We start from the raw sequence: 25,001 nt of genomic DNA, 5'->3' as shown, positions 1-25,001 counted from the left end.
ATGATATTCTGGGTATGGAACCAGAAGATCCTGAATCAGTGATACTTGCTGTAGGGGTCGCCAACATAGGGAAAGAGTGTAACCCCGGTAGGCTTTCCCTAGAGGTATTGGCAGGAGAGGTCAAGGAGACCCCACTGATCCCCGAGCTGGAAGTGTCCCCTGGTAAGTTCGGAACAGCTCAGCTCTAGGATCCCACCCTGGCCCGGGCAAGAGAAAGGGTGATTGAAATTAATGGAGTAGCTCAGCAACCAGGTGCGGATACAGTCTTTCCCTGCATGGCTATCCACCAGGAGTTGTTGTACCAGGTCGATAAAGTCAAAGATGAGGTGGAGGAACAGCTGGTGGTGCCCCAATCATACCATTGGGCCATGCTCGACATGGCTCACACCCACCTGCTAGGAGGGCACTTGGGGGCCAAAAAGACGCAGGAGCACATTCTGCAGCATTTTTTTTGGCCTGGGGTCAAAGTGGAGGTGCAGAGTGTGATACATGTCTGGAGTGCCAACTGTCCTCATCGACCATGAACTACCAGAGTCCATTGGTACCTCTGCCCATCAAAGAGGTACCATTTGAGCGGATACCAATGGATCCGGTAGGCCTCATAGTGAAATTTCTCCCGTGGCCATCAACATATCTTGGTACCCAGAGGCAATATCTCTCCACCACACATCGGCCAAGCTAGCTATTTGCCATGTTTTGTCGCCTTGGGCTACCAGAGGATATTCTTACAGATCAGGGGACTCTTTATGTCCAAGGTGACCAGGGAGCTATGTAAGGTGCTCCGAATTAAACAGCTACGCACGTCTGTGTACCACCCACAAACTGACGGGTTGGTGGAGAGATTTAATCCTCACTCCACAACACAGACACTGTCACTGCTTTCTACAATGCCACTCTTGAATCAGCTATTGACACAGTCGCCCCTGTCATGCATAGCAGAGTGCGACGAAACAATAGACAACCCTGGCACAATAACATCACTAAAAAGCTTCGGCAAGTATCCAGAATTGCAGAACAGCGTTGGAAGAAAACGCATTCGCAAGATGATTTCACTGTACTCAAACAAGCAACACTGGCATTCAAATCAGCTCTCACCTCTGCTAAACTGGCCTACTTCACAACCCTCGTATCTTCTTTATCCCACAACCCCAATCAGTTGTTCAACATTTAACTCCCTCCTCCGCCCACCACTGCCCCCTCCGACTTCCCTAATCGTTGCCGAGGACTTTGCCACGCACTTCAAAAATAAGATTGACCAAACAAGGCAAATATTTGTCGTCAAACCACCACAACCCCTTTGTATGAGAGACCAATGCCCAAACCCCATAACTTCACTCTCCAAAATCACTGAAGGGAAGTTTGCCCATCTTCTCTCCAAATCACACCTCACCACTTGTGCACTTGACCCCATCCGATCCCACCTTCTCCCCAACATCACCACCACACTAATCCGATCCCTAACCTATCTCTTCACCCTATCACTAACTTCTGGTACCTTCACCACTGCTTTCAAATATGCCACAATGACACCTTTCCTCAAAAAGCCATCCCTTGACCCAAGCGCTATGTCCAGCTATCGCCCCATATCTTTGCTCCCATTTGCTTGCAAACTCCTTGAGCAGCACGTCCATGCTGAACTTTCCTCTCACTTTGTATCTAACTCTCTCTTAGACAACGTACAATCTGGTTTCCGTCCCCACCATTCCACTGAGACTGCCCTGACCAAAATTACTAACGACTTACTTACAGCCAAAGCTAACAGTCAATTCTCTATACTCCTCCTTCTAGACCTGTCCTCTGCCTTCGACACAGTTGACCACTGCCTCCTACTACAAATCCTCTCTTCCTTTGGGGTCAAAGACCTCACCCTATCTTGGATCTCCTCATACCTTACCAACCGCACATTTAGCGTTTCCTACTCCCATACTACCTCTTCATCTCGCCCCCTCTCTGTTGGTGTCCGACAAGGCTCTGTCCTAGGGTCCTTACTCTTTTCAATCTATACACTCTGCCTGGGACAACTCATAAGGTCCTATGGCTTCCAGTACCATCTATATGCTGATGACACTCAGATCTACCTCTCTTGCCCAGATGTCACCTCTCAGACACTCTGGGATTCTGGAGAGCAATCAGCCATATCCTCCTTCTTCTCCTCTCGCTTCATCAAGCTAAATGTGGACAAATCTGAACTCATTATCTTTCCTCCATCACGCATATCTTCCCTACCTGATCCATCTATCAAAATAAATGAAATCATACTTTCCCCTGTCCCCAAAATCCGCTGCCTCGGAGTAACCATGGACTCTGCCCTGTCCTTCAAATCGCACATCCAAGCTCTCACCACCTCCTGTCGCCTCCAGCTAAAAAATATTTCCAGAATCCATCCTTTCCTCAACCCACACTCTACCAAAATGCTTGTGCATGCCCTAATCATCTCCCGCCTGGACTACTGCAACATACTCCTCTGTGGCTTACCTTCTAACACTCTCACACCCCTCCAGTCCAGCGTTAACTCTGCTGCTCGACTAATTAATTTCTCCCCTCGCTACACTCCTGCTTCCCCTCATTGCAAATCCCTTCACTGGCTCCCAATTACCCAGCATATCCAGTTTAAACTACTAACACTGACCTACAAAGCCATCCATAACCTTTCTCCTCCGTATATTTCCAAACTAATCTCTCAATATCTTCCCTCACGTAATCTCTGGTCCTCCCAAGACCTCCTTCTCTCCTCCACGCTTATTCGCTCCTCACCCAATCGCCTCCAAGATTTCTCCGGAGTATCCCCCATCCTCTGGAATTCTGTGCCCAACACATCCGGTTATCCACTACATTTGGATCCTTCAAAAGAAACTGAAACCCACCTCTTCAAGAAAGCTTACAGCCTGTAAAGACCACACGGCCACCTAAACACCATCGAAGCTACTGCAACCCCCGACCTCCTGTCTCCTCCCCCATAATCCTGTAGAATGTAAGCCCGCGGGGGCCGGGTCCTCTCCCCTCTGTACCAGTCTGTCATTGTTAGTTTGCTTACTGTAAGTGATATCTGTATTTTGATGTAACCCCTTCTCATGTACAGACCATGGAATTAATGGTGCTATATAAATAAATAACAATAATAATAATAATTTAACAAGACCTTTAAATCCATGCAAAAAAGGTGGTCGCCAAGGACGGGAGGAATTGGGACATGTTATTGCCCTATCTGATGTTTGCTATCCGTGAGGTACCTGTAACAACTCTGCTGGCATCACGTCATGGCCTCTCATCTCTCACACTCTCTTACACACTGCTCCAGGTCATGTTGCGGTTTCTGTTTCTATCCAGCTCCATGTTCTGTGTCTCTGCTCTCTGCATGCTTCCTGGTTGTGTGTATAGGGGGCCGGCGCCTGAACTCTCTGGTTCTTACAGGAATCAGGTGCACCTGTCTAATCTGTTCCTGACCAATTACCAAGAGGCCTCCAGTATATATAGCTGCTCCACCCTGTGGTCTGGGCCTGTTCCATGTGTTAGCTCAGTAACGGTTTAGCTTCTGAGTCTGCCAGGCCTTGCTCTGAGTTACTCCCTCTCTGGAGGCTCTTCTCTGTGCTATTGCCTTGATCTTGTCGTCCGCCCTCCAGGAGGCAGAATATCCTGGTCCCTGTGTCTTTGTCCCTGTGTCTTGTTCCTTTGCCTTGTCTGTACCTAGTCTTATCTCGGTCTCCTTGTCTGTGGCTTCCTTCCCTGCTGTGTCTTTCCTTGTGTTCTCAGTCTGCTTACACTCTGCACTCTTGCGGCTCTGCCTGCTCTGTAACTTTGGTTTTACCTCTGCTTCACACTCCTGCGGTTCTGCTCCGTTCTACTCTGCTCTGCTCCCGTTGCTGCAGAAACCTCTTGCTGCTGATCCTCTCCACATTCTTTGTGGCTCCGCTCTGCTTAGCTTCTGCAGAGATCTCTCTTGGTGCAGCTCCTCTCCGCATTCCTTGCGATTCTGCTCTGCTTAGCTTTTCTTGCTACGCTATATCCTGGTGCTTTTCCGCTCATTTCTGCAGCCTTGCACTTCTCTTCCTGTGTGAACAGGTTCCTACCTGTTCCTCCAAACTACATATCCATACCTGCACCTCCAGTGTGAACAGGCCCCTACCTGTTCCTTCATATACCACATCAACCAGTCCTATGTTTCCTGCCGTGCCTGCCAGTCCTGTGTTTCCTGCCGTACCTGCCAGTCCAGTGTTCCTGCCGTTCCTATCAGTCCAGTGTTCCTGCCGATCCTATCAGTCCAGTGTTCCTGCCGTTCCTATCAGTCCAGTGTTCCTGCCGTTCCTATCAGTCCAGTGTTCCTGCCGTTCCTATCAGTCCAGTGTTCCTGCCGTTCCTATCAGTCCAGTGTTCCTGCCGTTCCTATCAGTCCAGTGTTCCTGCCGTTCCTATCAGTCCAGTGTTCCTGCCGTTCCTATCAGTCCAGTGTTCCTGCCGTTCCTATCAGTCCAGTGTTCCTGCCGTTCCTATCAGTCCAGTGTTCCTGCCGTTCCTATCAGTCCAGTGTTCCTGCCGTTCCTATCAGTCCAGTGTTCCTGCCGTTCCTATCAGTCCAGTGTTCCTGCCGTGTCTCTGCCAACCCTGTGTTCTCTGCCTTGTCTGTTGTGAATTCTGTTGTCGAGCTCCCTCCTGTGGTCGTGAATGGTACTTCGGTGAGTTCTGTCCGCGGGCTCCCTCTGGTGGCTGTGAGTGGAGCTGCTGCTTCTGAGGTTCCTTACACAGGTGACGTGGTTTATCCTTTGGTTGGCTGCTCTATTTAACTCCACTTAGATCGTTACTCCATGCCAGCTGTCAATGTTTCTGCATTGGTTCAGTTCGCTCTTGGATCTTTCTGGTGACCTATTTACTCCAGCAAAAGCTAAGTTCCTGAGAGTATCTAATTCGTTCATTGTTTTCTTGTCCAGCTGGATATCATGATTTTGTCTTGCTAGCTGGAAGCTCTGGGATGCAGAGTGGCATCTCCGCACCGTTAGTTGGTGCGGAGGTCTTTTTGCACACTCTGCGTGGTCTTTTGTAGTTTTTTGTGCTGATCGCAAAGCTACCTTTCCTATCCTCTGTCTATTTAGTAAGTCTGGCCTCCCTTTGCTGAAACCTGTTTAATTTCTGCGTTTGTGACTTTCTGTTATGGCTGGCAATCAGGCAACACAGCGTGCAGTAATCAGCGCACATACAGAGATCTGGCAATAACCAAAAATAATAGGACGAGCTCTGAGACGTGGAATCTCTGTAGACTGCAGTACCTGATCTATCCTCACACAACTATAAGCAGCAGTGGATTGCGCCTAACAACTACCTATGCAACTCGGCACTGCCTGAGGAGCTGACTAGCCTGAAGATAGAAATACAAGCCTGACTTACCTCAGAGAAATACCCCAAAGGAATAGGCAGCCCCCCACATATAATGACTGTTAGCAAGATGAAAAGACAAACGTAGGAATGAAATAGATTCAGCAAAGTGAGGCCCGATATTCTAGACAGAGCGAGGATAGCAAGAGAACTATGCAGTCTACAAAAAACCCTAAAACGAAAACCACGCAAAGGGGCAAAAAGACCCACCGTGCCGAACTAACAGCACGGCGGTGCACCCCTCTGCTTCTCAGAGCTTCCAGCAAAAGACAATAGCAAGCTGGACAGAAAAAACAGAAAACAAACTAGAAGCACTTATCTAGCAGAGCAGCAGGCCCAAGGAAAGATGCAGTAGCTCAGATCCAACACTGGAACATTGACAAGGAGCAAGGAAGACAGACTCAGGTGGAGCTAAATAGCAAGGCAGCCAACGAGCTCACCAAAACACCTGAGGGAGGAAGCCCAGAGACTGCAATACCACTTGTGACCACAGAAGTGAACTCAGCCACAGAATTCACAACAGTACCCCCCCCTTGAGGAGGGGTCACCGAACCCTCACCAGAACCCCCAGGCCGACCAGGATGAGCCACATGAAAGGCACGAACAAGATCTGGGGCATGGACATCAGAGGCAAAAACCCAGGAATTATCTTCCTGAGCATAACCCTTCCATTTGACCAGATACTGGAGTTTCCGTCTAGAGACACGAGAATCCAAAATCTTCTCCACAATATACTCCAATTCCCCCTCCACCAAAACAGGGGCAGGAGGCTCCACAGATGGAACCATAGGTGCCACGTATCTCCTCAACAACGACCTATGGAATACATTATGTATGGAAAAGGAGTCTGGGAGGGTCAGACGAAAAGACACCGGATTGAGAATCTCAGAAATCCTATACGGACCAATAAAACGAGGTTTAAATTTAGGAGAGGAAACCTTCATAGGAATATGACGAGAAGATAACCAAACCAAATCCCCAACACGAAGTCGGGGTCCCACACGGCGTCTGCGATTAGCGAAAAGCTGAGCCTTCTCCTGGGACAAGGTCAAATTGTCCACTACCTGAGTCCAGATCTGCTGCAACCTGTCCACCACAGAATCCACACCAGGACAGTCCGAAGACTCAACCTGTCCTGAAGAGAAACGAGGATGGAACCCAGAATTGCAGAAAAATGGAGAGACCAAGGTAGCCGAGCTGGCCCGATTATTAAGGGCGAACTCAGCCAACGGCAAAAATGACACCCAATCATCCTGGTCAGCGGAAACAAAACATCTCAGATATGTTTCCAAGGTCTGATTGGTTCGTTCGGTCTGGCCATTAGTCTGAGGATGGAAGGCCGAGGAGAAAGATAGGTCAATGCCCATCCTACCACAAAAGGCTCGCCAGAACCTCGAGACAAACTGGGAACCTCTGTCAGAAACAATATTCTCAGGAATGCCATGTAAACGAACCACATGCTGGAAGAACAAAGGCACCAAATCAGAGGAGGAAGGCAATTTAACCAAGGGCACCAGATGGACCATTTTAGAAAAGCGATCACAGACCACCCAAATGACCGACATTTTTTGAGAAACGGGAAGGTCAGAAATGAAATCCATCGAAATATGTGTCCAAGGCCTCTTCGGGACCGGCAAGGGCAAAAGCAACCCACTGGCACGTGAACAGCAGGGCTTAGCCCTAGCACAAATTCCACAGGACTGCACAAAAGCACGCACATCCCGTGACAGAGATGGCCACCAGAAGGATCTAGCAACCAACTCCCTGGTACCAAAGATTCCTGGATGACCGGCCAGCACCGAACAATGAAGTTCAGAGATAACTTTACTAGTCCACCTATCAGGGACGAACAGTTTCTCGGCCGGACAACGATCAGGTTTATTAGCCTGAAATTTCTGCAACACTCTCCGCAAATCAGGGGAGATGGCAGACACAATGACTCCTTCCTTGAGGATACTCGCCGGCTCAGATAACCCCGGAGAGTCGGGCACAAAACTCCTAGACAGAGCATCCGCCTTCACATTTTTAGAGCCCGGAAGGTATGAAATCACAAAATCAAAACGAGCAAAAAATAACGACCAACGGGCCTGTCTAGGATTCAAGCGCTTGGCAGACTCGAGATAAGTCAAGTTCTTATGATCAGTCAATACCACCACGCGATGCTTAGCACCCTCAAGCCAATGACGCCACTCCTCGAATGCCCACTTCATGGCCAGCAACTCTCGGTTGCCCACATCATAATTACGCTCAGCAGCAGAAAATTTCCTGGAAAAGAAAGCACATGGTTTGAACACTGAGCAACCAGAACCTCTCTGTGACAAAACCGCCCCTGCACCAATCTCAGAAGCATCAACCTCGACCTGGAACGGAAGAGAAACATCAGGTTGACACAACACAGGGGCACAGCAAAAACGACGCTTCAACTCCTGAAAAGCTTCCACGGCAGCAGAAGACCAATTAACCAAATCAGCACCCTTCTTGGTCAAATCGGTCAATGGTCTGGCAATGCTAGAAAAATTACAGATGAAGCGACGATAAAAATTAGCAAAGCCCAGGAATTTCTGCAGACTTTTTAGAGATGTCGGCTGAGTCCAATCCTGGATGGCCTGAACCTTAACCGGATCCATCTCGATAGTAGAAGGGGAAAAGATGAACCCCAAAAATGAAACTTTCTGCACACCGAAGAGACACTTTGATCCCTTCACGAACAAGGAATTAGCACGCAGTACCTGGAAAACCATTCTGACTTGCTTCACATGAGACTCCCAATCATCTGAGAAGATCAAAATGTCATCCAAGTAAACAATCAAGAATTTATCCAGATACTCACGGAAAATGTCATGCATAAAAGACTGAAAAACAGATGGAGCATTGGCAAGTCCGAACGGCATCACCAGATACTCAAAATGACCCTCGGGCGTATTAAATGCCGTTTTCCATTCATCTCCCTGCCTGATTCTCACCAGATTATACGCACCACGAAGATCAATCTTAGTAAACCAACTAGCCCCCTTAATCCGAGCAAACAAGTCAGAAATCAATGGCAAGGGATACTGAAACTTAACAGTGATCTTATTAAGAAGGCGGTAATCAATACACGGTCTTAGCGAACCATCCTTCTTGGCTACAAAAAAGAACCCTGCTCCCAATGGTGACGACGATGGGCGAATATGTCCCTTCTCCAGGGACTCCTTCACATAACTGCGCATAGCGGTGTGTTCAGGTACGGACAAATTAAATAAACGACCCTTAGGGAATTTACTACCAGGAATCAAATCGATAGCACAATCACAATTCCTATGCGGAGGTAGGGCATCAGACTTGGACTCTTCAAATACATCCTGAAAGTCCGACAAGAACTCTGGGATGTCAGAAGGAATGGATGACGAAATAGACAAAAATGGAACATCACCATGTACTCCCTGACAACCCCAGCTGGTTACCGACATAGAGTTCCAATCCAATACTGGATTATGGGTTTGTAGCCATGGCAACCCCAACACGACCACATCATGCAAATTATGCAGTACCAGAAAGCGAATAACTTCCTGATGTGCAGGAGCCATGCACATGGTCAGCTGGGCCCAGTACTGAGGCTTATTCTTGGCCAAAGGTGTAGCATCAATTCCTCTCAACGGAATAGGACACCGCAAAGGCTCCAAGAAAAATCCACAACGTTTAGCATAATCCAAATCCATCAGATTCAGGGCAGCGCCTGAATCCACAAACGCCATGACAGAATACGATGACAAAGAGCACATTAAGGTAATGGACAAAAGGAATTTGGACTGTACAGTACCAATAACGGCAGAGCTATCGAACCGCCTAGTGCGTTTAGGACAATTAGAAATAGCATGAGTAGAATCACCACAATAGAAACACAATCTGTTCAGACGTCTGTGTTCTTGCCGTTCTACTTTAGTCATAGTCCTGTCGCACTGCATAGGCTCAGGTTTACTCTCAGGCAGTACCGCCAGATGGTGCACAGATTTACGCTCGCGCAAGCGACGACCGATCTGAATGGCCAAGGACATAGACTCATTCAAACCAGCAGGCATAGGAAATCCCACCATTACATCCTTAAGAGCTTCAGAGAGACCCTTTCTGAACAAAGCCGCTAGTGCAGATTCATTCCACAGAGTGAGTACTGACCATTTCCTAAATTTCTGACAATATACTTCTACATCATCCTGACCCTGGCATAAAGCCAGCAGATTTTTCTCAGCCTGATCCACTGAATTAGGCTCATCGTAAAGCACTCCGAGCGCCAGGAAAAATGCATCAACATTACTCAATGCAGAATCTCCTGGTGCAAGAGAAAACGCCCAGTCCTGTGGGTCGCCGCGCAAAAAAGAAATAATAATCAAAACCTGTTGAATAGGATTACCAGAAGAATGAGGTTTCAAGGCCAAAAATAGCTTACAATTATTTCTGAAGCTCAGGAACTTAGTTCTGTCACCAAAAAACAAATCAGGAATCGGAATTCTTGGTTCTAGCATCGATTTCTGATCAATAGTATCTTGAATCTTTTGTACATTTACAACGAGATTATCCATTGAGGAGCACAGAGCCTGAATATCCATGTCCACAGCTGTGTCCTGAAGCACTCTAATGTCTAGGGGAAAAAAAAGACTGAAGACAGAGCTAAGAAAAAAAAATGATGTCAGGATTTCTTTTTTCCCTCTATTGGGAATCATTGGTGGGGCTCCTTGTACTGTTATGGCTGGCAATCAGGCAACACAGCGTGCAGTAATCAGCGCACATACAGAGATCTGGCAATAACCAAAAATAATAGGACGAGCTCTGAGACGTGGAATCTCTGTAGACTGCAGTACCTGATCTATCCTCACACAACTATAAGCAGCAGTGGATTGCGCCTAACAACTACCTATGCAACTCGGCACTGCCTGAGGAGCTGACTAGCCTGAAGATAGAAATACAAGCCTGACTTACCTCAGAGAAATACCCCAAAGGAATAGGCAGCCCCCCACATATAATGACTGTTAGCAAGATGAAAAGACAAACGTAGGAATGAAATAGATTCAGCAAAGTGAGGCCCGATATTCTAGACAGAGCGAGGATAGCAAAGAGAACTATGCAGTCTACAAAAAACCCTAAAACGAAAACCACGCAAAGGGGCAAAAAGACCCACCGTGCCGAACTAACAGCACGGCGGTGCACCCCTCTGCTTCTCAGAGCTTCCAGCAAAAGACAATAGCAAGCTGGACAGAAAAAACAGAAAACAAACTAGAAGCACTTATCTAGCAGAGCAGCAGGCCCAAGGAAAGATGCAGTAGCTCAGATCCAACACTGGAACATTGACAAGGAGCAAGGAAGACAGACTCAGGTGGAGCTAAATAGCAAGGCAGCCAACGAGCTCACCAAAACACCTGAGGGAGGAAGCCCAGAGACTGCAATACCACTTGTGACCACAGAAGTGAACTCAGCCACAGAATTCACAACAACTTTCATCTTTACTCACAGTCAATATATGTGGGGGGCTGCCTTTTCCTTTGGGGAATTTCTCTGAGGCAAGGTAGGCTTTATTTTCTATCTCTAGGGCTAGCTAGCTCTTAGGCTGTGATGAGGCGCCTAGGGAGCGTCAGGAGCGCTCCACGGCTATTTCTAGTGTGTGTGATAGGATTAGGGCCTGCGGTCAGCAGAGCTCCCACATCCCAGAGCTTGTCCTGCGTGAGTTTTAACTATCAGGTCATTCCGGGTGCTCCTAACCACCAGGTCATAATAGTACAGCTGGCCCAAAGTATTAATGCATCTCAATAGAGGGATAAGAGAACTTCTGAGACCATTTTTTTTTCTTTGCACTGTGTTTTGTCTTTCTTTTCCCCTAGACCTTTGGGTGGTTCAGGACACAGGTGTAGATATGGACATTCAAGGTCTGTCCTCTTGTGTGGATCATCTCACTGCAAGGGTACAAAACATTCAAGATTTTGTGGCCTAGAATTCCTACTCCTGATTTATTTTCTGGGAATAGATCTAAGTTTCTGAATTTCAAAAATAATTGTAAACTGTTTCTAGCTTTGAAACCTCGCTCCTCTGGTGACCCAGTTCAACAAGTAAACATCATTATTTCTTTGTTGCGTGGTGACCCTGAAGACTGGGCATTTTCCCTTGCGCCAGGAGATCCTGCATTGCGTGATGTTGATGCGTTTTTTCTGGCGCTTGGATTGCTTTATGATGAACCAAATTCCGTGGATCAGGCAGAGAAAATCTTGCTGGCATTGTGTCAGGGTCAGGATGAAAGTGGTCTGTGCTTACTCAGTGGAATGAATGTGCCCTGGCATCAATTTTCAGAAAGGGTCTTTCTGAAGCCCTTAAGGATGTCATGGTGGGATTTCCCACGCCTGCTGGTCTGAATGAGTCTATGTCCTTGGCCATTCAGATCGATCGGCGCTTGCGTGAGCGCAAAGCTGTGCACCATTTGGCGGTGTTCTCTGAGAATAGGCCTGAGCCTATGCAGTGTGATAGGACTTTGACCAGAGCTGAACAGCAAGAACACAGACGTCAGAATGGACTGTGTTTTTACTGTGGTGAATCCACTCATGCTATCTCAGATTGTCCTAAGCGCACTAAGCGGTTCGCTAGGTCTGCCACCATTGGTACGGTACAGTCTAAATTTCTTTTGTCCGTTACTCGGATTTGCTCTCTGTCGTCCTATTCTGTTATGGCATTTGTGGATTCAGGCACTGCCCTGAATTTGATGGACTTGGAGTTTGCCAGGCGCTGTGGTTTTTTCTTGGAGCCCTTGCAGTATCCTATTCCATTGAGAGGAATTGATGCTACGCCTTTGGCCAAGAATAAACCTCAATACTGGACGCAATTGACCATGTGCATGGCTCCTGCACATCAGGAGGATATTCGCTTTTTGGTGTTGTATAATCTGCATGATGTGGTCGTTTTGGGGTTGCCATGGCTACAGGTCCATAATCCAGTATTGGATTGGAAATCTATGTCTGTGTCCGGCTGGGGTTGTCAAGGGGTACATGGTGATGTTCCATTGTTGTCAATTTCGCCTTCCACTCCTTCTGAAGTCCCTGAGCTTTTATCAGATTACCGGGATGTATTTGAGGAGCCCAAATCCGGTGCCCTACCTCCTCATAAGGATTGTGATTGTGCTATTAATTTGATTCCCGGTAGTAAGTTTCCTAAGGGCCGACTGTTTAATTTATCTGTACCTGAGCACGCCGCTATGCGGAGCTATATAAAGGAATCCTTGGAGAAGGGTCATATTCGCCCGTCGTCGTCACCATTGGGAGCAGGGTTCTTTTTTGTGGCCAAGAAGGATGGCTCTTTAAGACCTTGTATTGATTACCGCCTTCTTAATAAGATCACAGTCAAATTTCAGTATCCTTTGCCGCTGATGTCTGATCTGTTTTCTCGGATTAAGGGGGCTAGTTGTTTCACCAAGATAGATCTTCGAGGGGCGTATAATCTGGTGCGAATTAAACAGGGCGATGAATGGAAAACAGCATTTAATACGCCCGAGGGCCATTTTGAGTACCTGGTTATGCCATTCGGGCTTTCTAATGCTCCATCGGTGTTTCAGTCCTTTATGCATGACATCTTCCGAGAGTACCTGGATAGATTCATGATTGTATATTTGGATGACATTTTGGTCTTTTCGGATGATTGGGAATCTCATGTGAAGCAGGTCAGAATGGTGTTCCAGGTCCTTCGTGCGAATTCCTTGTTTGTGAAGGGGTCTAAGTGTCTCTTTGAAGTTCAGAAGGTTTCATTTTTGGGTTTCATTTTTTCCCCTTCTACTATCGAGATGGACCCTGTTAAGGTCCAGGCCATTTATGATTGGACTCAGCCGACATCTGTGAAGAGCCTACAGAAGTTCCTGGGCTTTGCTAATTTTTACCGTCGCTTCATCGCTAATTTTTCTAGTGTTGCTAAACCGTTGACTGATTTGACCAAGAAAGGTGCTGATGTGGTCAATTGGTCCTCTGCGGCTGTGGAAGCTTTTCAGGAGTTGAAGCGTCGTTTTGCTTCTGCCCCTGTGTTGTGCCAGCCAGATGTTTCACTCCCGTTTCAGGTCGAGGTTGATGCTTCTGAGATTGGAGCAGGGGCTGTTTTGTCGCAAAGAAGTTCTGATGGTTCAGTGATGAAACCATGTGCCTTCTTTTCTAGAAAATTCTCGCCTGCTGAGCGCAATTATGATGTTGGCAATCGAGAGTTGTTGGCCATGAAGTGGGCATTCGAGGAGTGGCGACATTGGCTTGAAGGAGCTAAACATCGCGTGGTGGTCTTGATGGATCACAAGAATTTGACTTATCTCGAGTCTGCCAAACGGTTGAATCCTAGACAGGCTCTATGGTAGCTTTTTTTTCTCCCATTTTGATTTTGTGGTTTCATACCTTCTGGGATCTAAGAATGTGAAGGCTGATGCCCTGTCAAGGAGTTTTGTGCCTGACTCTCCGGGTGTTCCGGAGCCAGCGGGTATTCTTAAAGAGGGGGTAATTTTGTCTGCCATCTCCCCTGATTTGCGGCGCGTGCTGCAGAAGTTTCAGGCTGATAGACCTGACCGTTGTCCTACGGAGAAACGGTTTGTCCCTGATAGATGGACTAGTAGAGTTATCTCTGAGGTTCATTGTTCGGTGTTGGCTGGTCATCCTGGAATCTTTGGTACCAGAGATTTGGTGGCTAGATCCTTTTGGTGGCCTTCTTTGTCACGGGATGTGCGTTCTTTTGTGCAGTCCTGTGGGACTTGTGCTCGGGCTAAGCCCTGCTGTTCTCGTGCCAGTGGGTTGCTTTTGCCCTTGCCGGTCCCGAAGAGGCCCTGGACGCATATTTCCATGGATTTTATTTCTGATCTCCCTGTTTCTCAAAGGATGTCGGTCATTTGGGTGGTTTGTGATCGCTTCTCTAAGATGGTCCATTTGGTACCCTTGTCTAAATTGCCTTCCTCCTCTGATTTGGTGCCATTGTTTTTCCAGCATGTGGTTTGTTTGCATGGCATTCCGGAGAACATCGTCTCGGACAGAGGTTCCCAGTTTGTTTCAAGGTTTTGGCGGTCCTTTTGTGCTAAGATGGGCATTGATTTGTCTTTTTCTTCGGCTTTCCATCCTCAGACTAATGGCCAAACCGAACGAACTAATCAGACTTTGGAAACATATCTGAGATGCTTTGTTTCTGCTGATCAGGATGATTGGGTGTCCTTCTTGCCTTTGGCTGAGTTCGCCCTTAATAATCGGGCCAGCTCGGCTACTTTGGTTTCTCCATTTTTCTGCAATTCTGGTTTCCATCCTCGTTTCTCTTCAGGGCAGGTTGAGCCTTCGGACTGTCCTGATGTGGATGCGGTGGTGGACAGGTTGTAGCAGATTTGGACTCATGTGGTGGACAATTTGACATTGTCCCAGGAGAAGGCTCAACGTTTCGCTAACCGCCGGCGCTGTGTTGGTCCCCGACTTCGGGTTGGGGATTTGGTTTGGTTGTCATCTCGTCCTGTTCCTATGAAGGTTTCCTCTCCTAAGTTTAAGCCTCGTTTCATTGGGCCATATAAGATTTCTGAAATTCTTAATCCTGTGTCATTTCGTTTGGACCTTCCAGCTTCTTTTGCCATCCATAATGTGTTCCATAGGTCGTTGTTGCGGAGATACGTGGCGCCTATGGTTCCCTCTGTTGATCCTCCTGCCCCGGTGTTGGTCGAGGGGGAGTTGGAGTATGTGGTGGAGAAGATTTTGGATTCTCGTGTTTCAAGACGGAAACTCCAGTACCTGGTCAAGTGGAAGGGTTATGGTCAGGAGGATAATTCCTGGGTTTTTGCCTCTGATGTTCATGCTGCCGATCTAGTTCGTGCCTTTCATTTGGCTCATCCTGATCGGCCTGGGGGCTCTGGTGAGGGTTCGGTGACCCCTCCTCAAGGGGGGGGGGTACTGTTGTAAATTCTGATGTCGAGCTCCCTCCTGTGGTCGTGAATGGTACTTCGGTGAGTTCTGTCCGTGGGCTCCCTCTGGTGGCTGTGAGTGGAGCTGTTGCTTCTGAGGTTCCTTACACAGGTGACGTGGTTTATCCTTTGGTTGGCTGCTCTATTTAACTCCACTTAGATCGTTACTCCATGCCAGCTGTCAATGTTTCTGCATTGGTTCAGTTCGCTCTTGGATCTTTCTGGTGACCTGTCTACTCCAGCAAAAGCTAAGTTCCTGATAGTATCTAATTCGTTCATTGTTTTCTTGTCCAGCTGGATATCATGATTTTGTCTTGCTAGCTGGAAGCTCTGAGATGCAGAGTGGCATCTCCGCACCGTTAGTCGGTGCGGAGGTCTTTTTGCACACTCTGCGTGGTCTTTTGTAGTTTTTTGTGCTGATCGCAAAACTACCTTTCCTATCCTCTGTCTATTTAGTAAGTCTGGCCTCCCTTTGCTGAAACCTGTTTCATTTCTGTGTTTGTGACTTTCATCTTTACTCACAGTCAATATATGTGGGGGGCTGCCTTTTCCTTTGGGGAATTTCTCTGAGGCAAGGTAGGCTTTATTTTCTATCTCTAGGGCTAGCTAGCTCTTAGGCTGTGACGAGGCGCCTAGGGAGCGTCAGGAGCGCTCCACGGCTATTTCTAGTGTGTGTGATAGGATTAGGGATTGCGGTCAGCAGAGCTCCCACATCCCAGAGCTTGTCCTGCGTGAGTTTTAACTATCAGGTTATTCCGGGTGCTCCTAACCACCAGGTCATAACACTTGTCTCTGCCAGCCCTGTGTTCTCTGCCGTGTCTCTGCCAGCCCTGTGTTCTCTGCCGTGTCTCTGCCAACCCTGTCTCAGCCGTGCCAGCCTACTCATCTGAGTTCCAGCCGTGCTCTTCTGCCAGTCCTGCCTAATGCCCGCACCAATCCTGGTGTTCCTGTCTCCCAAGTGGGATCAGCAGCCACAGCCACACACCACCCTGGAATAGCACCTGGCAGCTGCCTGCTGCACAAGCCTGTCCTCACCATCAGAGGCTCCAGTGAAAACCCAGGCAGCTGTCATAGTCACGCCCCTTCCAGGGTAGTCTGGTTTGTGGCACAGTGGGGCCACAAACCCCCCGAGCTCACGCCCACCAGTCAGGGCGTGAGCGTAACAGTACCACAGGTGTGCACAGGGTTCTCCCCACTTGAGCTATTGTATGGCAGGCACCCGAGGGGACTGCTGGACGTAGACAAGGAGATGTGGGAACAGGAGCACACTCCGCTTAAGAGTGTCATCTAACATGTAGGCAAGCATGCAGGACTGGATTGCAGAAGTGCGGCCAATAGTGAAGGAGCATCAGATGGATGCCCTGGCCCTGCAGAGCCACGTGTGTAATAAAAGATCAGGACCTTTAAAGAAGGGACCAAGTGATGGTACTAGTGCCACCCCAGAGAGTAAGCTCATGGCCAAGTGGCAAGGGCCATATGAGGTACGGGGGGAAGGTGGGAGTGTTCTGTCTCCGCCATCTAATATTGTTGCCCTGATTATTTGCTTGCATAATTGCAGTTTCCTCAGTATACAGTATTGATATATTCATGCCTTTATTCATCTGTGATGCTTTGGCTCCCTCTAGCGGCCAGAGTTATGTTGGCAGTTCAATCTTGTTTTTGTATTATCCATGTCTGATTCTCCTCCTCCTTTGCAATGCATTATGGTAGCTCAGCCTCCATTTCCCTCCATTTTTCCTTTCACTTTCCTCAGTCTGCCTTCAAGGAAAGACGCTTCACTTCATCCCCCTTGCGATTGCATTGCCGGTATGTCTTTATGCTTCCTATAAATATTTCTGCTCTATATTAGCTTAGTTTAACCAGTTGTACTCCTAGTTTAGTCACTAGCTTTCTAAATGTTATGCATAATGTATATCATGTGTATTATGTATCTTCTATGCCATGCACTGATTCTATGTATATCATTGTTCACAGTTTCACCGCATCAATATACCACTACGTTTAATAAAGCACAGACTCAACCACAGTCTCCTTATTGGACCCCGGTATAGCGGTTTAGCTGACTGTATAGCTACGTATGAGCCTGCCTCAGCTAGTGAGGACAGAACAGTGAAACGGCAATCATCCAACTAGTGGGATTCATCAGTGAAACGGCAGCCATCCAACTAGTGGGATTCAAGTCACCGGCTACACAGAGACTGAATACAGCTACAGCAATCTCTGCACAGCCAAGCACTCTCCCAAGACACCATGTCTCACAAATCACATAGGACAAGATCTGTTACTTCCGTCTCCTCAAAGACAACATCCATCAGCAGCGCGGTCGCCATTGCCCGCGCAAATGCTGAAGCCGCCAAAATACGAGCGAGCTTTGCTGACCAAGAGATGCAACTTAAATTAGAAAAAGCACGCCTAGATGACGAAGAGAGAAGGTCACTCTTAGAGAGAGACGAGCAAGAGAGAAGGTTGCGCTTAGAGAGACGAGCAAGAGAAAAGAATGCAGTTAGAGAGAGCCGACCAAGAGAGAAGAATGCAGTTAGAGAGAGCAGACCAAGAGAGAAGAATGCAGTTAGAGAGAGCCAACCAAGAGAGAAGAACGCAGTTAGAGAAGGCACGCGTGGATGCCGCCTTAGAAAGCCTAGCAGCAAAAAGGGAAGCTGCCGCAGCCCTCGCCGAAGCAGAATCGCTAGAAGCCGCGCAAAATCCCAAGCTGCATAGCCAAAGCAGTATGTCGAGTCTGGAGTTCCCACTGCAAGACTCACCACAACGCACATCTCAGTATGTTAATGAACTTCCTGATCCAAACTATAACCCTGAACCAGTACCAAAACCAGAATACGACACCTCCAGCGAAGTGAACGAGAGTCGTCACGAGGCTCAGGACAGAAACAAACTCGAAAATGTGAGGCAAAACAACTCTGCTAATGACTACCTTGCCCCTCACCAGGTAACCAACGTGGATCACCCTGCTGACACACCGTACATCAGGCCGAAGCAATACGACACCGGCTGGCGCCACCCTGAGGACACTAACAGGTACGAATGCACCTCACATCATTATCAGGGCGACCCATCACCAGTATACTCTGCTGACAACCGGTTCACGACAGAATTTGCCAAGTTCTTCACACGACGTGAACTGGTTGCCAAGGGACTCATGAAATTCACTGACCGAGCTGAAGGTTACAGAGCTTGGAAAGCTTCCTTCCAAAATGTCATTAGAGACTTAGGGCTACAACACAGGGAAGAGATAGACCTGTTAGTCAAATACCTGGGAGAAGAGTCAGTCAAACACGCAGTAAGGATCAGAGACATTAATATAAACCGCCCTGAGACTGGCCTCAAAGAGATCTGGAAAAGGCTGGATGAGTGTTACGGCTCAGCAGAAGTAATAGAAAGAGCCTTGTTCAAAAGAATCGATGACTTTCCTAGAATATCTAACAAAGGTCTCCAGAAACTTAGAGAGCTAAGCGACCTGCTGAAGGAAGTCCAAGTTGCCAAATATGAGGACGACCTACAGGGACTTGCATTTCTCGACACAGCCAGAGGTGTTAACCCTATAGTCCAGAAGTTGCCCTACAATCTACAGGAGAGGTGGCTCACACATGGTTCCACGTACAAATACAAACACAGTGTTCCATTCCCTCCCTTCTCCGTTTTTGTAGACTTCATACACCAACAAGCGAGAATTAGAAACGATCCCAGCTTTGACTTTGCAATACCATATGCCACACCATCACCACCTGCAAATCCACGCAGAACATCTGTGGCAGTACACAAGACTTATGTTTCTTCTTCAGATTCTAATTACATGTCTGCTGGCTGCTCCCAATCAGAGACAAAGGTGCAGGACCCTGACAAGCAGTGCCCACTTCATCAGAAGCCTCATCCTCTCCTGAAATGCAGAGTCTTCAAAGGAAAATCTATGCCAGATCGCAGAAGCTTCCTGAAAGAAAACGGTATCTGCTACAAGTGCTGCTCGTCCACAGCTCATCTCGCCAAGGATTGCAAGGTCAGTGTAAAATGCACAGAATGTGGCACAACAGATCATAACACCGCTCTGCACCCTGGCCCAGCTCCATGGAGTACACAAAACACGCCAGCTGACAGTGAGCATGGCGGGGAGGAAAGGAACACTGATATAGCTACGCCGGAGATCACTTCACAATGTACCGAGGTCTGCAAAGGGACAATAGACAGTAGGTCCTGTTCAAAAATATGCCTCGTCAGAGTATACCCAAAGGGCCATAGAGACCAAGCTGTAAGACTGTATGCTATCTTGGATGATCAAAGTAATCGATCCTTGGCTAGATCAACGTTCTTTGACCTATTCAACATCAAAGGGCCAAGCACTCCCTACTCCTTAAAGACGTGTGCAGGTACTGTGACAACAGCAGGCAGAAAAGCTACTGACTACCAGATCGAGTCTTTAGACGGACAATTCTGCCTACCGCTACCTACGATCATCGAATGTAACCAGATCCCAGACAACAGATCTGAAATCCCTATACCAGATGTAGCAATCCATCACGCTCACTTAAAACGAATAGCACACCTTATACCGGAACTCGACCATCAGGCCCAGATAATTCTGCTGTTGGGGAGAGATATCCTGCAGGTTCATAAAGTGAGACGTCATATCAATGGACTCCACAATGCTCCCTATGCCCAAAGGCTAGACCTAGGATGGGTCATAATTGGCAACGTATGCTTGGAACGCATGCACGCCCCATCTTCTGTGACAAGCATGCTGACAAATACATTGGAGAAAGGACGTCCATCTTTGTTTCAACCTTGTAACAATGAGTTCCATGTCAGGGAACTGCCACACAGCATCCAACTGCCCAACCATCTAATAGACTTTACTCACGACAGCAGTATAGTATCGGGAAGCTATGAGGATCAGTTAGGGGGCACAGTCTTCCAGAGAACTAAGCAGGACAACCAAGTGGCAATGTCGGTAGAGGACAAGTTGTTCTTAGAGGTAATGGACAAGGGACTCGTTAAAGATGAGACCAACAGCAGGGTCGCACCTCTTCCCTTCAAAACCCACAGACCACGTCTACTGAACAACAGAAATCAAGCATTACAACGTTTCTCCTCTCTTAAACGTAATCTGCAAAAGAAACCAGAAATGAAAGATCACTTTTTCTCCTTCATGTCAAAGATTTTTGAAAACTGTCACGCAGAACTAGCTCCCACTCTCAAAGACTCTGAAGAATGCTGGTTCCTACCCATGTTTGGAGTATACCACCCTAAGAAACCAGGCCAGATCAGAGTCGTGTTTGATTCCAGTGCTAAGTTTAATGATGTCTCCCTGAATGACGTTCTACTGACAGGACCAGACCTCAATAACAAACTACTGGGTGTACTTATGCGCTTCCGTAAGGATTCCATTGCCTTCATCGCTGACATCCAGCAAATGTTCCATTGTTTCCTTGTGAGAGAGAGAGACAGGAACTTCCTAAGATTCTTCTGGTACAGAGACAATGATCCTACTAAAGAAGTCACAGAGTATCGCATGAGAGTGCACATCTTTGGCAACAGTCCTTCACCTGCAGTCGCCATTTACGGACTCAAAAGGTCAGCTCAGGAAGGAGAACCAGAATACGGAGCAGATGTACAAATCCCTAGTTAGACCGCACATGGAGTACTGTGTCCAGTTTTGGGCACCGGTGCTCAGGAAGGATATAATGGAACTAGAGAGAGTACAAAGGAGGGCAACAAAATTAATAAAGGGGATGGGAGAACTACAATACCCAGATAGATTAGCGAAATTAGGATTATTTAGTCTAGAAAAAAGACGACTGAGGGGCGATCTAATAACCATGTATAAGTATATAAGGGGACAATACAAATATCTCGCTGAGGATCTGTTTATACCAAGGAAGGTGACGGGCACAAGGGGGCATTCTTTGCGTCTGGAGGAGAGAAGGTTTTTCCACCAACATAGAAGAGGATTCTTTACTGTTAGGGCAGTGAGAATCTGGAATTGCTTGCCTGAGGAGGTGGTGATGGCGAACTCAGTCGAGGGGTTCAAGAGAGGCCTGGATGTCTTCCTGGAGCAGAACAATATTGTATCATACAATTATTAGGTTCTGTAGAAGGACGTAGATCTGGGTATTTATTATGATGGAATATAGGCTGAACTGGATGGACAAATGTCTTTTTTCGGCCTTACTAACTATGTTACTATGTTACTATGTTACTATGTCAGACAATTCATAGAAAAGGACTTTTATGTCGACGACTGTCTAAAAGCCATGCCTTCAAATGAGACTGCCATCAGTCTTCTCAGGAGAGCCCAGGACATGCTTGCCTGCTCAAACCTTAGGCTTCATAAAATAGCCTCAAACAGCCAAGAACTCATGGAAGCGTTCCCTTCTCAAGACCTATGTAATGGTCTCAGAGACCTAGACCTGGGGTCAGACCCCGCACCAATGCAACGCAGCCTCGGGCTTCTCTGGAATCTACAATCAGACACTTTCACCTTTCAGGTCAGCCAGGAAGAAAGGCCTTTCACACGTAGAGGCGTCCTGTCTACCATCAACAGTCTGTATGATCCCTTGGGTTTCGCAGCTCCTGTTACTATACAAGGCAAGGCCCTACTAAGAGACTTAACTAGGGAAACATCTGACTGGGATGCACCTCTGCCACCTGATAAGAGGATCCAGTGGGAAGAGTGGAAGAACTCGTTAGCGGCACTCTCCAACCTGCATGTGCCAAGACCATACACCCCTGTGCCATCTACTGAGATACAGAGCCAAAGACTGTACATATTTGCAGATGCTTCTGTCAAAGCAATTGCCGCTGTTGCCTACCTCAAAACTGTAGACTCCAAATGTCAGTGCCACATTGGTTTCGTCATGGGAAAGGCCAAACTCGCACCACAACCAGAGCACACTATACCCAGGTTAGAGCTTTGTGCTGCAGTCTTAGCCGTTGAGTTAGCGAAGTTCATCGCATTCGAAATGGATATCGACCTGACACAGGCCAAGTTCTACTCAGACAGCAAAGTAGTCCTGGGGTATATCCACAACGAAACCAGGCGATTCTATGTTTATGTCAATAACAGAGTGCTACGAATCAGAAGATCAGTTCACCCACAGCAGTGGCATTACATACCCACAGACCAGAATCCCGCAGATCATGCAACTAGAGCAGTTGACGCAAGTCGAGTAGGAAGCACAACGTGGCTCTCTGGACCAAAACTATTGTACATTGAGGAATGTTTTCCAGACACCTTCGAACTTGTAGGAGAGGACTCAGATGCTGAAATCCGCCCTCAGGTGTCTACACTACATACAATGACCTCTGTTATCCAGCTTGGATCTTGCAGGTTCGACAGATTCTCAAGTTGGAAGTCACTTACTCGAGCCATTACCTGCCTGACTCATATAGCTCGCTCATTCAGGACCACCAGAACTCGTGACATGGAAAAATGTAAAGGAGCAGCGAGGCTTACCCATGAAAGCCTAATCACCTTCATGGCTGAAGCTGCAGCTATAATCAACGCAAGACCCCTGGTTCCAGTTCCTAACGACCCTGAGGAGCCCTTGTTATTGACTCCAGCTACTTTACTTACCCAGAAAACGGGACTGTCCAGTGCCCCTCCAGGAGGATTCGACGCGAAGGACCTCTACAAGCGCCAATGGAGACAGGTACAAAGTCTTGCAAATACTTTCTGGGACAGGTGGCGCAAACAATATTTGTCTACCCTGCAGCCACGGACAAAGTGGCAATCTACTAAACCTAATCTGAACATAGGTGACCTTGTTCTTGTGAAAGACTGTCAGATTCACCGGAACCAGTGGCCACTTGGTCTAGTTACCACAACGTTCCCGAGCAAGGACGGCAACGTCCGCAAAGTTGAGCTAAGGATGACCAAGGGAATGAACCTAAGACATTTTCCAGACTGGTATCTGAACTGGTCCTATTGTTGCCTTCGGAAGAAAGGAGTAGTGACATCCGTTGATGCCAGACGGGGAGTGTTCTGTCTCCGCCATCTAATATTGTTGCCCTGATTATTTGCTTGCATAGTTGCAGTTTCCTCAGTATACAGTATTGATATATTCATGCCTTTATTCATCTGTGATGCTTTGGCTCCCTCTAGCGGCCAGAGTTATGTTGGCAGTTCAATCTTGTTTTTGTATTATCCATGTCTGATTCTCCTCCTCCTTTGCAATGCATTATGGTAGCTCAGCCTCCATTTCCCTCCATTTTTCCTTTCACTTTCCTCAGTCTGCCTTCAAGGAAAGACGCTTCACTTCATCCCCCTTGCGATTGCATTGCCGGTATGTCTTTATGCTTCCTATAAATATTTCTGCTCTATATTAGCTTAGTTTAACCAGTTGTACTCCTAGTTTAGTCACTAGCTTTCTAAATGTTATGCATAATGTATATCATGTGTATTATGTATCTTCTATGCCATGCACTGATTCTATGTATATCATTGTTCACAGTTTCACCGCATCAATATACCACTACGTTTAATAAAGCACAGACTCAACCACAGTCTCCTTATTGGACCCCGGTATAGCGGTTTAGCTGACTGTATAGCTACGTATGAGCCTGCCTCAGCTAGTGAGGACAGAACAGGGAGAAGTAAATTATTCAGTTTACCAGCCCAGGAAAAGAAAACCCGAACAGCTGTATCAGGTCAACCTGAAGAAAGTGTGGAAGTACCAGGAATGTCTGGTCACAGAGGCGACCCCGTTCGTACCAACAGGGAACCCTCTGTCACCAGCCAAGGCCGAGGCTGAGAGAGAGGAAAAATAGCAGACGCTGTTGGAACAGCAGCGTCGAGAGGTTCTGAAATTAGTCCAAGAGAATGCAGGCGTATTCTCAGAATTACCCAGTCGTACCTCAGTCATCCAGCATGACATTGTCACCAAGCCTCATATAAGGGTACGAATTAAACTATACTTGGTGCCTGAGGCCTGGAGACAACCCGTTGCGAGTGAGGTACGACAAATGCTCCAGCTGGGAGTAAGCCCCATTGTGCTAATCCCGAAGCCGGAAGGATCATTACGGTTCTGGAATGACTTCTGTAAATTAAATGAAGTGTCGAAGTTCGAACTGTACCCAATGCCCCGGGTGGATGAGCTGATCGAGCGCCTGGGTCAGGCCCAGTACTTCACCTCGCTCGATCTGACCAAGGGTTATTGGCAGGTGCCTCTTACAGAGTCGGCAAAGGAAAAGACCGCCTTCATAACACCGGAGGGTCTTTACCACTATGTAGTCTTGCCCTTTGGACTACATGGAGCCCCTGCCATGTTCCAGAGGTTGATGGACATAGTGCTGGAACCCCATCTGAAGTATGCATCCACATACTTAGATGACATTATCGGATTTAAAAAAAAAAAAAAAAAAAAAAGATGAATTTTCAATGAACATAACAAAACTTAGAGCAGATATTACATAACAATACTCGTTTTACAATATTGTAGTAAATTACCCCTCTTTCCCTTACTCCCCATGGAGACCTTTCACAGTTCAAACACTTCATCCACTAGACATCATCACCTTTAGTACTGACTGGCATACCCACCTTTCCGACGGACAAGTGGTAGTAGAGCTGCAGGCTTGATGGCGAATCCCAAGAAATGTGTGATAGGGCTCGAGGTAGCCCGATACTTAGGATACGTGATCAGCGTGGGGTTATCAAACCCCAAATCTATAAAATTGAGGCCATTCAGAACTGGCCCCGACCTGTTACCACCAAACAGGC

At 47.4% G+C, this 25,001-nt stretch overlaps 1 protein-coding gene across 1 annotated transcript in view; it reads right to left on the bottom strand.

The window, feature by feature from the left end:
- Window positions 1–25,001, bottom strand: part of LOC138680784 (harmonin-like) — a 215,691-nt gene that overhangs the window by 15,258 nt on the left and 175,432 nt on the right. The window lies entirely within an intron of this gene.

The sequence above is a fragment of the Ranitomeya imitator genome, chromosome 5, assembly GCF_032444005.1.
Source record: "Ranitomeya imitator isolate aRanImi1 chromosome 5, aRanImi1.pri, whole genome shotgun sequence".
Classification (NCBI taxonomy): domain Eukaryota; kingdom Metazoa; phylum Chordata; class Amphibia; order Anura; family Dendrobatidae; genus Ranitomeya; species Ranitomeya imitator.
Note: the sequence above shows the minus strand (reverse complement) of the source record. Positions and strands in the feature narration are given on the sequence as shown.